The sequence below is a fragment of the Channa argus genome, unplaced genomic scaffold, assembly GCF_033026475.1.
Source record: "Channa argus isolate prfri unplaced genomic scaffold, Channa argus male v1.0 Contig013, whole genome shotgun sequence".
Taxonomy (NCBI): domain Eukaryota; kingdom Metazoa; phylum Chordata; class Actinopteri; order Anabantiformes; family Channidae; genus Channa; species Channa argus.
This window is the reverse complement of record NW_027125232.1, coordinates 521985-536621: the sequence shown is the minus strand read 5'-3', so window position 1 is coordinate 536621 and position 14637 is coordinate 521985. Positions and strand designations below refer to the sequence as shown.

General features: G+C 40.4%; 3 non-coding genes across 3 annotated transcripts; all 3 read right to left on the bottom strand.

Moving 5' to 3' along the window:
• Positions 1–5984: 5984 nt before the first annotated feature.
• On the bottom strand, positions 5985–6056 carry trnal-caa (transfer RNA leucine (anticodon CAA)). The gene has a single exon. It is a non-coding gene; the product is annotated as a tRNA-Leu (tRNA).
• Positions 6057–7275: 1219 nt separating this feature from the next.
• Positions 7276–7348, bottom strand: trnar-ccu (transfer RNA arginine (anticodon CCU)). The gene has a single exon. It is a non-coding gene; the product is annotated as a tRNA-Arg (tRNA).
• Positions 7349–8479: 1131 nt separating this feature from the next.
• trnar-ccu (transfer RNA arginine (anticodon CCU)) lies at positions 8480–8552 on the bottom strand. The gene has a single exon. It is a non-coding gene; the product is annotated as a tRNA-Arg (tRNA).
• Positions 8553–14637: the final 6085 nt, after the last annotated feature.

The window sequence follows — 14637 nt, the reverse complement described above, 5'->3', positions numbered from 1 at the left end:
GCACTCTTGCTGCAGCATTTTGGATTAATTGCAGGCTCTTTAGGGAGTTACTGGGGCATCCTGAAAGTAGGGAATTACAGTAGTCAAACCTAGAGGTAACAAATGCATGGACCAGTTTTTCGGCATCACTTTGAGACAGGATGCTCCTAATTTTGGCAATGTTCCGTAGGTGGAAGAAGGCTGTTCTAGAGATTTGTTTTATATGTGAGTTAAAGGACAGATCCTGATCAAACATAACTCCAAGGTTCCTTGCAGTAGTACTGGAGGCCAGGCTTATGCCATCTAGTGTAACAATATGGTTGGACATCATATCTCTGAGATTTTTGGGCCCAAATACTATGAATTCAGTTTTGTCTGAGTTTAAAAGTAAAAAATTGTGGGACATCCAGGCCTTTATGTCTTGTAGGCATGCTTGAAGCTTTATTAACTGATTATTTTCATCTGGTTCCATATATAAATATAGCTGGGTATCATCAGCATAACAGTGGAAGGGATATTTTTAAAAGTGCAAAGAAAAAGATGTGAAACACGTAGAAACTAGATTGCCATGCTGATATGAAACTGGCATTGTACCCCAGATTGGACTCGAACCCTTTGGGTAACACAATAATGACAATAAAAGCAGTTAGTATAGTAAGATGGAGGAAAGCATTTGAAAGAGCAGAGAAAAGAATGTGAAATATACAAAAATTGCATTCCCAAGCTGATATGCATCTGGAATATTACAGTAGGTGAATATGTACTTTCTGTATCTGGATCACTTTACTTAAAGGTTGTAAAGGCCCTAAGTCAGCTTACAAAACACAGTTAGCAAAGGATGGTTTCAATCTATTGACCTCTGGGTTATGGGCCCAGCACGCTTTTGCTGCGCCACTCTGCTGTCAACCACCCCAGATGGGACTCGAACCCACAATCCCTGGCTTAGGAGGCCAGTGCATTATCCATTAGGCCACTGGGGCATCACAAACACCTTTACTCCTCAGTTCTTCCAACTAACAGTTGCTTCCTATACAGAGCATAATGTGAGACATGCCATGTTGGCTTTGGGTAACACAGTAATGGCCCCAAATGCAGTAGATATAGTGAGTAGAAGGGAAAAGATGTGAAATACGTAGAAACTAGATTGCCATGCTGAGATGAAACTGGCATTGTACACCAGATTGGACTCGAACCCTTTGGGTAACACAATAATGGCCCCAAATGTAGTAGATATAGTGAGTAGAAGGGAAATTTTTAAAAGTGCAAAGAAAAAGATGTGAAACACATAGAAACTAGTTTCCAATGCTGATATGAAACTGGCATTGTACCCCAGATTGTACTCGAACCCTTTGGGTAACACAATAATGACAATAAAAGCAGTTAGTATAGTAAGATGGAGGAAACCATTTAAAAGAGCAGAGAAAGGAATTTGAAATATACAAAAATTGCATTCCCAAGCTGATATGCATCTGGAATTGTACAGGAGGTGAATATTTACTTTCTGTATCTGGTTCAGTTTACTAAAAGGTTGTAAAGGCCCTAAGTCAGCTTACAAAACACAGTTAGCAGAGGATGGTTTCGATCCATCGACCTCTGGGTTATGGGTCCAGCACGCTTCCGCTGTACCACTCTGCTGTCAACCACCCCAGATAGGACTTGAACCCACAATCCCTGGCTTAGGAGGCCAGTGCCTTATCCAATTGGCCACTGGGGCATCTCAAACACCTTTACTCATCAGTTCTTCCACCAAACAGTTGCTTCCTATACAGAGCATAATGTGAGCCATGCCATGTTGGCTTTGGGTAACACAATAATGGCCCCAAATGCAGTAGATATAGTGAGTAGAAGGGAAATTTTTAAAAGTGCAAAGAAAAAGATGTGAAACACGTAGAAACTAGAATGCCATGCTGATATGAAACTGGCATTGTACCCCAGATTGGACTCGAACCCTTTGGGTAACACAATAATGACAATAAAAGCAGTTAGTATAGTAAGATGGAGGAAAGCATTTGAAAGAGCAGAGAAAAGAATGTGAAATATACAAAAATTGCATTCCCAAGCTGATATGCATCTGGAATATTACAGTAGGTGAATATGTACTTTCTGTATCTGGTTCACTTTACTAAAAGGTTGTAAAGGCCCTAAGTCAGCTTACAAAACACAGTTAGCAGAGGATAGTTTCGAACCATCGACCTTTGGGTTATGGGCCCAGCACGCTTCCGCTGAGCCACTCTGCTGTCAACCACCCCACATGGGACTCGAACCCTTTGGGTAACACAATAATGACAATAAAAGCAGTTAGTATAGTAAGATGGAGGAAAGCATTTGAAAGAGCAGAGAAAAGAATGTGAAATATACATAAATTGTATTCCCAAGCTCATATGCATCTGGAATTGTACAGTAGGTGAATATGTACTTTCTGTATCTGGTTCACTTTACTAAAAGGTTGTAAAGGCCCTAAGTCAGCTTACAAAACACAGTTAGCAGAGGATGGTTTCGATCCATCGACCTCTGGGTTATGGGCCCAGCACGCTTCCGCTGCGCCACTCTGCTTTGAACCACACCAGATTGGACTCGAACCCTTTGGGTAATACAACTGCTCATACTGAACCAAAACCCAAAACTTTTAAATGTGGATTATTAAACATCAGATCTCTCTCTTCTAAATCTTTGTTAGTAAATGACTTGATAAATGATCATCAAATTGGTTTATTTTGTCTCACTGAAACGTGGTTGCAGCAGGAAGAATATGTCAGTTTAAATGAGTCAACCCCCCAAAGTCATATTAATTATCATGTTCCTAGATGCACAGGCCGAGGTGGAGGAGTAGCAGCAATATTTCACTCTAGCTTATCAATAATTCCTAGACCTAAACATAGTTATACCTCATTTGAGAGTCTTACTCTTAGCCTTTCACACCCAAACTGGAAAACTCAAAAACCACTATTATTTGTTATCGTGTACCGTCCTCCAGTCCCTTATTCAGAGTTTTTGATTGAATTTTCTGATTTTCTATCTGATTTAGTGCTTAGTACAGATAAAGTCATTATAGTGGGTGACTTTAACATTCATGTAGATGCTGACAGTAACTGTCTGAGCACTGCGTTTAATTCATTATTAGATTCAATTGGTTTTTCCCAAAATGTAAATAAACCCACTCATTGTTTTAGTCACACGTTAGACCTTGTCCTTACATATGGCATTGAAACTGATAATTTAATAGTATTTCCTCATAATTCTCTTCTGTCTGACCATTTTCTAATAACATTTGAATTTACAATAACGGACTATACAGCAGTTAGGAAAAAATTCCACTACAGCAGATGTTTATCTGAAAATGCTGTGAATACATTTAAAGAAATTATTTCTTCATCTTTTTCACCACCATGTGTCAATACTATGGTGAGTAGCCATCTTACTCCTGTGCAAATTGATTATTTAGTTGACGATTCTGCCGCCTCACTGCGTAGGATACTAGATACAGTTGCCCCTTTGAAATAGAAGGCAGTGAATCAGAGGAGCCGACCTCCATGGTACAATTCACAAATGCACAGCTTAAAGCAGGCAACACGAAAGCTAGAGAGGAAGTGGTGTTCCACTAATTTAGAAGAATCCCGGTTAGCCTGGAAAAACAGTTTAAAAACATACAAAAAAGCTCTCCGTGATGCCAGAACAGCATATTATTCCGCATTAATAGAGGAAAACAAGAACAACCCCCGGTTTCTGTTCAGCACTGTAGCCAGGCTGACTAAGAGCCATAGTTCTGTTGAGCCTAGTATTCCCTTAACTTTGAGCAGCAATGACTTTATGACTTTCTTTACTAGTAAAATTGTAGCCATTAGGGAAAAGATTCACCAGATCCTCCCTACAAATATTACGGCTAGATCTTCATGTACAACAGCTATAGAATCCTCAATAAGGCCCCAATCCATCTTAGACTGCTTTTCACCCATAGATCTCACTGAGCTAAGTTCAACTACCGCCTCCTCAAAACTAACAACATGTCTTTTAGACCCTGTTCCAACCAAATTGCTTAAAGATGTTCTACCTTTAATAGACACTTTCATATTAGATTTGATTAACCTATCTTTAGAAACTGGCTATGTACCAAAGGCCTATAAAGTTGCTGTAATCAAACCATTACTTAAAAAACCTTGTCTTGATCCAGGGGATTTAGCCAACTATAGACCAATATCAAATCTCCCGTTTATTTCTAAAATCCTTGAAAAAGTAGTTGCAAAACAATTATGTGATCACCTTTACAGGAATAATTTGTATGAAGACTTTCAGTCAGGATTTAGAGCTCATCACAGTACAGAAACAGCACTGGTAAAAGTCTCCAATGATCTTCTCCTGGCTTCAGATAATGGACTTGTGTCTGTACTCGTCTTACTAGACCTTAGTGCCGCATTTGACACCATTGACCACAACATTTTATTACAGAGACTAGAACATGGATTTGGGATTAAAGGAACCACATTACATTGGTTTAAATCTTATCTGTCAGACAGATTCCAACTTGTTCATGTTAATGATGACTCTTCTTTATGCACCAAAGTCAGCTATGGAGTTCCACAGGGCTCTGTGTTAGGACCAATACTTTTTAATCTCTACATGTCACCTTTAGGCAAAATCATTAGGAAACATTCCATAAACTTCCACTGATATGCAGATGATACCCAGCTCTATTTATCTGTGAAACCAGAAGATACTAACCAATTAGTCAAATTTGAAGCATGTCTAAAAGACATAAAGAACTGGATGTCCTACAATTTCCTACTTCTAAATTCAGACAAAACTGAAATCATCCTCTTTGGGCCTAAAAACATGAGAAATATGCTGTCTAACAATATAGTTACTCTAGATGACATAACTTTGGCCTCTAGTACTACGGTGAGGAACCTAGGAGTTATCTTTGACCAAGATTTGGCGTTTACGTCACATAAAAGACAAATGTCTAGAACAGACTTCTTCCACCTACGGAACATTGCTAAAATTAGAAGCATCCTGTCTCAAAGTGATGCCGAAAAACTTGTCCATGCATTTGTTACTTCTAGGTTGGACTACTGTAATTCCCTACTTCTGGGGTGTCCTAATAACTCTCTAAAAAGCCTTCAATTAATCCAAAATGCTGCAGCAAGAGTGCTGACTGGATTAGGAAAGAGAGATCATATTTCACCTTCACTAGCTTCTCTTCATTGGCTTCCCATAAAATCTAGAATAGAGTTCAAAACCCTCCTCCTTACATACAAAGCTCTTAATGGTCAAGCTCCATCATATTTAATAGATCTCATAGTCCTGTATCGCCCAATTAGACCACTTCGATCCCAAAATACTGGCCTACTTGTGGTTCCCAGAGTTTGCAAAAGTAGAATGGGAGGCAGAGCCTTTAGCTATCAAGCTCCTCTCCTGTGGAACCAGCTTCCAATCCAAATTCGGGGAGCAGACACCCTCTCTACTTTTAAGACTAGGCTTAAAACTTTCCTTTTTGATAAAGCTTATAGTTAAAAATCCTCACTCAACGCCAGTGCCTTATCCATTAGGCCACTGGGGCATCTCAAACACCTTTACTCATCAGTTCTTCCACCAAACAGTTGCTTCCTAGACAGAGCATAATGTGAGACATGCCATGTTGGCTTTGGGTAACACAATAATGGCCCCAAATGCAGTAGATATAGTGAGTAGAAGGGAAATTTTTAAAAGTGCAAAGAAAAAGATGTGAAACACGTAGAAACTAGATTGCCATGCTGATATGAAACTGGCATTGTACCCCAGATTGGACTCGAACCCTTTGGGTAGCACAATAATGACAATAAAAGCAGTTAGTATAGTAAGATGGAGGAAAGCATTTGAAAGAGCAGAGAAAAGAATGTGAAATATACAAAAATTGCATTCCCAAGCGGATATGCATCTGGAATTGTACAGTAGGTGAATATGTACTTTCTGTATCTGGTTCACTTTACTAAGAGGTTGTAAAGGCCCTAAGTCAGCTTACAAAACACAGTTAGCAGAGGATGGTTTCGATCCATCGACCTCTGGGTTTTGGGCCCAGCACGCTTCCGCTGCGCCACTCTGCTTTCAACCACACCAGATTGGAGTCGAACCCTTTGGGTAACACAATAATGACAATAAAAGCAGTTAGTATAGTAAGATGGAGGAAAGCATTTGAAAGAGCAGAGAAAAGAATGTGAAATATACAAAAATTGCATTCCCAAGCTGATATGCATCTGGAATTGTACAGTAGGCGAATATGTATTTTCTGTATCTGGTTCACTTTACTAAAAGGTTGTAAAGGCCCTAAGTCAGCTTACAAAACACAGTTAGCAGAGGATGGTTTCGATCCATCGACCTCTGGGTTATGGGCCCAGCACGCTTCCGCTGCGCCACTCTGCTTTCAACCACCCCAGATGGGACTCGAACCCACAATCCCTGGCTTAGGAGGCCAGTGCATTATCCATTAGGCCACTGGGGCATCACAAACACCTTTACTCCTCAGTTCTTCCAACTAACAGTTGCTTCCTATATAGAGCATAATGTGAGACATGCCATGTTGGCTTTGGGTAACACAGTAATGGCCCCAAATGCAGTAGATATAGTGAGTAGAAGGGAAAAGATGTGAAATACGTAGAAACTAGATTGCCATGCTGAGATGAAACTGGCATTGTACACCAGATTGGACTCGAACCCTTTGGGTAACACAATAATGACAATAAAAGCAGTTAGTATAGTAAGATGGACGAAAGCATTTGAAAGAGCAGAGAAAGGAATTTGAAATATACAAAAATTGCATTCCCAAGCTGATATGCATCTGGAATTGTACAGTAGATGAATATGTACTGTCTGTATCTGGTTCATTTTACTAAGACATTGTAAAGGCTCTAAATCACTTTACAAAACACAGTTAGCAGAGGATGGATTCGATCCATCGACCTCTGGGTTATGGGCCCAGCACACTTCTGCTGCGCCACTCTGCTTTCAACCAAACCAGATTGGACTCGAACCCTTTGGGTAACACAATAATGACAATAAAAGCAGTTAGTATAGTAAGATTGAGGAAAGCATTTGAAAGAGCAGAGAAAAGAATGTGAAATATACAAAAATTGCATTCCCAAGCTGATATGCATCTGGAATTGTACAGTAGGTGAATATGTACATTCTGTATCTGGTTCACTTTACTAAAAAGTTGCAAAGGCCCTAAGTCAGCTTACAAAACACAGTTAGCAGAGGATGGTTTCGATCCATCGACCTCTGGGTTATGGGCCCAGCACGCTTCCGCTGCGCCACTCTGCTGTCAACCACCCCAGATGGGACTTGAACCCACAATCCCTGGCTTAGGAGGCCAGTGCCTTATCCATTAGGCCACTGGGGCCTCTCAAACACCTTTACTCATCAGTTCTTCCACCAAACAGTTGCTTCCTAGACAGAGCATAATGTGAGACATGCCATGTTGGCTTTGGGTAACACAATAATGGCCCCAAATGCAGTAGATATAGTGAGTAGAAGGGAAATTTTTAAAAGTGCAAAGAAAAAGATGTGAAACACGTAGAAACTAGATTGCCATGCTGATATGAAACTGGCATTGTACCCCAGATTGGACTCGAACCCTTTGGGTAGACCAATAATGACAATAAAAGCAGTTAGTATAGTAAGATGGAGGAAAGCATTTGAAAGAGCAGAGAAAAGAATGTGAAATATACAATAATTGCATTCCCAAGCTGATATGCATCTGGAATTGTATAGTAGGTGAATATGTACTTTCTGTATCTGGTTCACTTTACTAAGAGGTTGTAAAGGCCCTAAGTCAGCTTACAAAACACAGTTAGCAGAGGATGGTTTCGATCCATCGACCTCTGGGTTATGGGCCCAGCACGCTTCCGCTGCGCCACTCTGCTGTCAACCACCCCAGATGGGACTTGAACCGACAATCCCTGGCTTAAGAGGCCAGTGCCTTAGCCATTAGGCCACTGGGGCCTCTCAAACACCTTTACTCATCAGTTCTTCCACCAAACAGTTGCTTCCTAGACAGAGCATAATGTGAGACATGCCATGTTGGCTTTGGGTAACACAATAATGGCCCCAAATGCAGTAGATATAGTGAGTAGAAGGGAAATTTTTAAAAGTGCAAAGAAAAAGATGTGAAACACGTAGAAACTAGATTGCCATGCTGATATGAAACTGGCATTGTACCCCAGATTGGACTCGAACCCTTTGGGTAGCACAATAATGACAATAAAAGCAGTTAGTATAGTAAGATGGAGGAAAGCATTTGAAAGAGCAGAGAAAAGAATGTGAAATATACAATAATTGCATTCCCAAGCTGATATGCATCTGGAATTGTATAGTAGGTGAATATGTACTTTCTGTATCTGGTTCACTTTACTAAGAGGTTGTAAAGGCCCTAAGTCAGCTTACAAAACACAGTTAGCAGAGGATGGTTTCGATCCATCGACCTCTGGGTTATGGGCCCAGCACGCTTCCGCTGCGCCACTCTGCTGTCAACCACCCCAGATGGGACTTGAACCCACAATCCCTGGCTTAGGAGGCCAGTGCCTTATCCATTAGGCCACTGGGGCATCTCAATCACCTTTACTCATCAGTTCTTCCACCAAACAGTTGCTTCCTATACAGAGCATAATGTGAGACATGCCATGTTGGCTTTGGGTAACACAATAATGGCCCCATATGCAGTAGATATAGTGAGTTCAATTCAATTCAACTTTATTTATATAGTGCCAATTCACAACAAAGTCATCTCAGGGCACTTTACAGAATAAAGTCAAGATTATAAAGATATATAAAGAGAACCCAACAATTCCCCCTGGAGCAAGCCATAGGCAACAGTGGAGAGGAAAAACTCCCTTTAACGGAAGAAACCTCCAGCAGAACCAGGCTCAGGGTGGACGGCCATTTGCCTCGACCGGTTGGGGTGAGTGGAAAGGGGAGAGGGAAAAGAACAGAGCAACAAAAAGCAACAACAAAACATTGGGCAGATTGGTAGGACCAGTAGCTTCACGCTGGAAGACACACAGCTTCAAAGCCGGGGGACACCTGCAGAAAGGGACAGAGAGAAGGGGACAGAGGATGACAAAGACAACTACGGGAGAGAACACACAGAGTTAATGACATACAGTGGTGACAATTGCGGGATGAGAGGAGAGGAGAGATGGTCAAGAGGAGGAAAGGAGCTCAGTGCATTGGGGGGTGGGTCCCCCAGCAGTCTAAGCCTATGGCAGCATAACTATAAATAACTATATGCTTTATTAAAAAGGAAGGTTTTAAGCCTAGACTTAAAAGTAGAGAGGCTGTCTGCTTCCCGAATCTGAACTGGGAGCTGGTTTCACAAGAGAGGAGCTTGATAGCTAAAGGCTCTACCTCCCATTCTACTTTTGGAAATTCTGGGAACCACAAGTAGGCCTGCATTCTGAGAGCAAAGTGGTCTACTGGGATGATATGGTGCTATGAGGTCTTCTAAATATGATGGAGCCTGACCATTCAGAGCTTTATATGTAAGAAGCAGGGTTTCAAATTCTATTCTACATTTAATTGGAAGCCAATGGAGAGAAGCTAGTGAAGGTGAAATATGATCTCTCTTGCTAGTTCCAGTCAGCACTCTTGCTGCAGCATTTTGGATTAATTGCAGGCTCTTTAGGGAGTTACTGGGGCATCCTGAAAGTAGGGAATTACAGTGGTCAAACCTAGAGGTAACAAATGCATGGACCAGTTTTTCGGCATCACTTTGAGACAGGATGCTCCTAATTTTGGCAATGTTCCGTAGGTGGAAGAAGGCTGTTCTAGAGATTTGTTTTATATGTGAGTTAAAGGACAGATCCTGATCAAACATAACTCCAAGGTTCCTTGCAGTAGTACTGGAGGCCAGGCTTATGCCATCTAGTGTAACAATATGGTTGGACATCATATCTCTGAGATTTTTGGGCCCAAATACTATGAATTCAGTTTTGTCTGAGTTTAAAAGTAAAAAATTGTGGGACATCCAGGCCTTTATGTCTTGTAGGCATGCTTGAAGCTTTATTAACTGATTATTTTCATCTGGTTCCATATATAAATATAGCTGGGTATCATCAGCATAACAGTGGAAGGGATATTTTTAAAAGTGCAAAGAAAAAGATGTGAAACACGTAGAAACTAGATTGCCATGCTGATATGAAACTGGCATTGTACCCCAGATTGGACTCGAACCCTTTGGGTAACACAATAATGACAATAAAAGCAGTTAGTATAGTAAGATGGAGGAAAGCATTTGAAAGAGCAGAGAAAAGAATGTGAAATATACAAAAATTGCATTCCCAAGCTGATATGCATCTGGAATATTACAGTAGGTGAATATGTACTTTCTGTATCTGGATCACTTTACTTAAAGGTTGTAAAGGCCCTAAGTCAGCTTACAAAACACAGTTAGCAAAGGATGGTTTCAATCTATTGACCTCTGGGTTATGGGCCCAGCACGCTTCCGCTGCGCCACTCTGCTTTCAACCACGCCAGATTGGACTCGAACCCTTTGGGTAACACAATAATGACAATAAAAGCAGTTAGTATAGTAAGATGGAGGAAAGCATTTGAAAGAGCAGAGAAAAGAATGTGAAATATACAAAAATTGCATTCCCAAGCTGATATGCATCTGGAATATTACAGTAGGTGAATATGTACTTTCTGTATCTGGATCACTTTACTTAAAGGTTGTAAAGGCCCTAAGTCAGCTTACAAAACACAGTTAGCAAAGGATGGTTTCAATCTATTGACCTCTGGGTTATGGGCCCAGCACGCTTTTGCTGCGCTACTCTGCTGTCAACCACCCCAGATGGGACTCGAACCCACAATCCCTGGCTTAGGAGGCCAGTGCATTATCCATTAGGCCACTGGGGCATCACAAACACCTTTACTCCTCAGTTCTTCCAACTAACAGTTGCTTCCTATACAGAGCATAATGTGAGACATGCCATGTTGGCTTTGGGTAACACAGTAATGGCCCCAAATGCAGTAGATATAGTGAGTAGAAGGGAAAAGATGTGAAATACGTAGAAACTAGATTGCCATGCTGAGATGAAACTGGCATTGTACACCAGATTGGACTCGAACCCTTTGGGTAACACAATAATGGCCCCAAATGTAGTAGATATAGTGAGTAGAAGGGAAATTTTTAAAAGTGCAAAGAAAAAGATGTGAAACACATAGAAACTAGTTTCCAATGCTGATATGAAACTGGCATTGTACCCCAGATTGGACTCGAACCCTTTGGGTAACAAAATAATGACAATAAAAGCAGTTAGTATAGTAAGATGGAGGAAACCATTTAAAAGAGCAGAGAAAGGAATTTGAAATATACAAAAATTGCATTCCCAAGCTGATATGCATCTGGAATTGTACAGGAGGTGAATATTTACTTTCTGTATCTGGTTCAGTTTACTAAAAGGTTGTAAAGGCCCTAAGTCAGCTTACAAAACACAGTTAGCAGAGGATGGTTTCGATCCATCGACCTCTGGGTTATGGGTCCAGCACGCTTCCGCTGTACCACTCTGCTGTCAACCACCCCAGATAGGACTTGAACCCACAATCCCTGGCTTAGGAGGCCAGTGCCTTATCCAATAGGCCACTGGGGCATCTCAAACACCTTTACTCATCAGTTCTTCCACCAAACAGTTGCTTCCTATACAGAGCATAATGTGAGCCATGCCATGTTGGCTTTGGGTAACACAATAATGGCCCCAAATGCAGTAGATATAGTGAGTAGAAGGGAAATTTTTAAAAGTGCAAAGAAAAAGATGTGAAACACGTAGAAACTAGAATGCCATGCTGATATGAAACTGGCATTGTACCCCAGATTGGACTCGAACCCTTTGGGTAACACAATAATGACAATAAAAGCAGTTAGTATAGTAAGATGGAGGAAAGCATTTGAAAGAGCAGAGAAAAGAATGTGAAATATACAAAAATTGCATTCCCAAGCTGATATGCATCTGGAATATTACAGTAGGTGAATATGTACTTTCTGTATCTGGTTCACTTTACTAAAAGGTTGTAAAGGCCCTAAGTCAGCTTACAAAACACAGTTAGCAGAGGATAGTTTCGAACCATCGACCTTTGGGTTATGGGCCCAGCAAGCTTCCGCTGAGCCACTCTGCTGTCAACCACCCCAGATGGGACTCGAACCCTTTGGGTAACACAATAATGACAATAAAAGCAGTTAGTATAGTAAGATGGAGGAAAGCATTTGAAAGAGCAGAGAAAAGAATGTGAAATATACATAAATTGCATTCCCAAGCTCATATGCATCTGGAATTGTACAGTAGGTGAATATGTACTTTCTGTATCTGGTTCACTTTACTAAAAGGTTGTAAAGGCCCTAAGTCAGCTTACAAAACACAGTTAGCAGAGGATGGTTTCGATCCATCGACCTCTGGGTTATGGGCCCAGCACGCTTCCGCTGCGCCACTCTGCTTTGAACCACACCAGATTGGACTCGAACCCTTTGGGTAATACAACTGCTCATACTGAACCAAAACCCAAAACTTTTAAATGTGGATTATTAAACATCAGATCTCTCTCTTCTAAATCTTTGTTAGTAAATGACTTGATAAATGATCATCAAATTGGTTTATTTTGTCTCACTGAAACGTGGTTGCAGCAGGAAGAATATGTCAGTTTAAATGAGTCAACCCCCCAAAGTCATATTAATTATCATGTTCCTAGATGCACAGGCCGAGGTGGAGGAGTAGCAGCAATATTTCACTCTAGCTTATCAATAATTCCTAGACCTAAACATAGTTATACCTCATTTGAGAGTCTTACTCTTAGCCTTTCACACCCAAACTGGAAAACTCAAAAACCACTATTATTTGTTATCGTGTACCGTCCTCCAGTCCCTTATTCAGAGTTTTTGATTGAATTTTCTGATTTTCTATCTGATTTAGTGCTTAGTACAGATAAAGTCATTATAGTGGGTGACTTTAACATTCATGTAGATGCTGACAGTAACTGTCTGAGCACTGCGTTTAATTCATTATTAGATTCAATTGGTTTTTCCCAAAATGTAAATAAACCCACTCATTGTTTTAGTCACACGTTAGACCTTGTCCTTACATATGGCATTGAAACTGATAATTTAATAGTATTTCCTCATAATTCTCTTCTGTCTGACCATTTTCTAATAACATTTGAATTTACAATAACGGACTATACAGCAGTTAGGAAAAAATTCCACTACAGCAGATGTTTATCTGAAAATGCTGTGAATACATTTAAAGAAATTATTTCTTCATCTTTTTCACCACCATGTGTCAATACTATGGTGAGTAGCCATCTTACTCCTGTGCAAATTGATTATTTAGTTGACGATTCTGCCGCCTCACTGCGTAGGATACTAGATACAGTTGCCCCTTTGAAATAGAAGGCAGTGAATCAGAGGAGCCGACCTCCATGGTACAATTCACAAATGCACAGCTTAAAGCAGGCAACACGAAAGCTAGAGAGGAAGTGGCGTTCCACTAATTTAGAAGAATCCCGGTTAGCCTGGAAAAACAGTTTAAAAACATACAAAAAAGCTCTCCGTGATGCCAGAACAGCATATTATTCCGCATTAATAGAGGAAAACAAGAACAACCCCCGGTTTCTGTTCAGCACTGTAGCCAGGCTGACTAAGAGCCATAGTTCTGTTGAGCCTAGTATTCCCTTAACTTTGAGCAGCAATGACTTTATGACTTTCTTTACTAGTAAAATTGTAGCCATTAGGGAAAAGATTCACCAGATCCTCCCTACAAATATTACGGCTAGATCTTCATGTACAACAGCTATAGAATCCTCAATAAGGCCCCAATCCATCTTAGACTGCTTTTCACCCATAGATCTCACTGAGCTAAGTTCAACTACCGCCTCCTCAAAACTAACAACATGTCTTTTAGACCCTGTTCCAACCAAATTGCTTAAAGATGTTCTACCTTTAATAGACACTTTCATATTAGATTTGATTAACCTATCTTTAGAAACTGGCTATGTACCAAAGGCCTATAAAGTTGCTGTAATCAAACCATTACTTAAAAAACCTTGTCTTGATCCAGGGGATTTAGCCAACTATAGACCAATATCAAATCTCCCGTTTATTTCTAAAATCCTTGAAAAAGTAGTTGCAAAACAATTATGTGATCACCTTTACAGGAATAATTTGTATGAAGACTTTCAGTCAGGATTTAGAGCTCATCACAGTACAGAAACAGCACTGGTAAAAGTCTCCAATGATCTTCTCCTGGCTTCAGATAATGGACTTGTGTCTGTACTCGTCTTACTAGACCTTAGTGCCGCATTTGACACCATTGACCACAACATTTTATTACAGAGACTAGAACATGGATTTGGGATTAAAGGAACCACATTACATTGGTTTAAATCTTATCTGTCAGACAGATTCCAACTTGTTCATGTTAATGATGACTCTTCTTTATGCACCAAAGTCAGCTATGGAGTTCCACAGGGCTCTGTGTTAGGACCAATACTTTTTAATCTCTACATGTCACCTTTAGGCAAAATCATTAGGAAACATTCCATAAACTTCCACTGATATGCAGATGATACCCAGCTCTATTTATCTGTGAAACCAGAAGATACTAACCAATTAGTCAAATTTGAAGCATGTCTAAAAGACATAAAGAA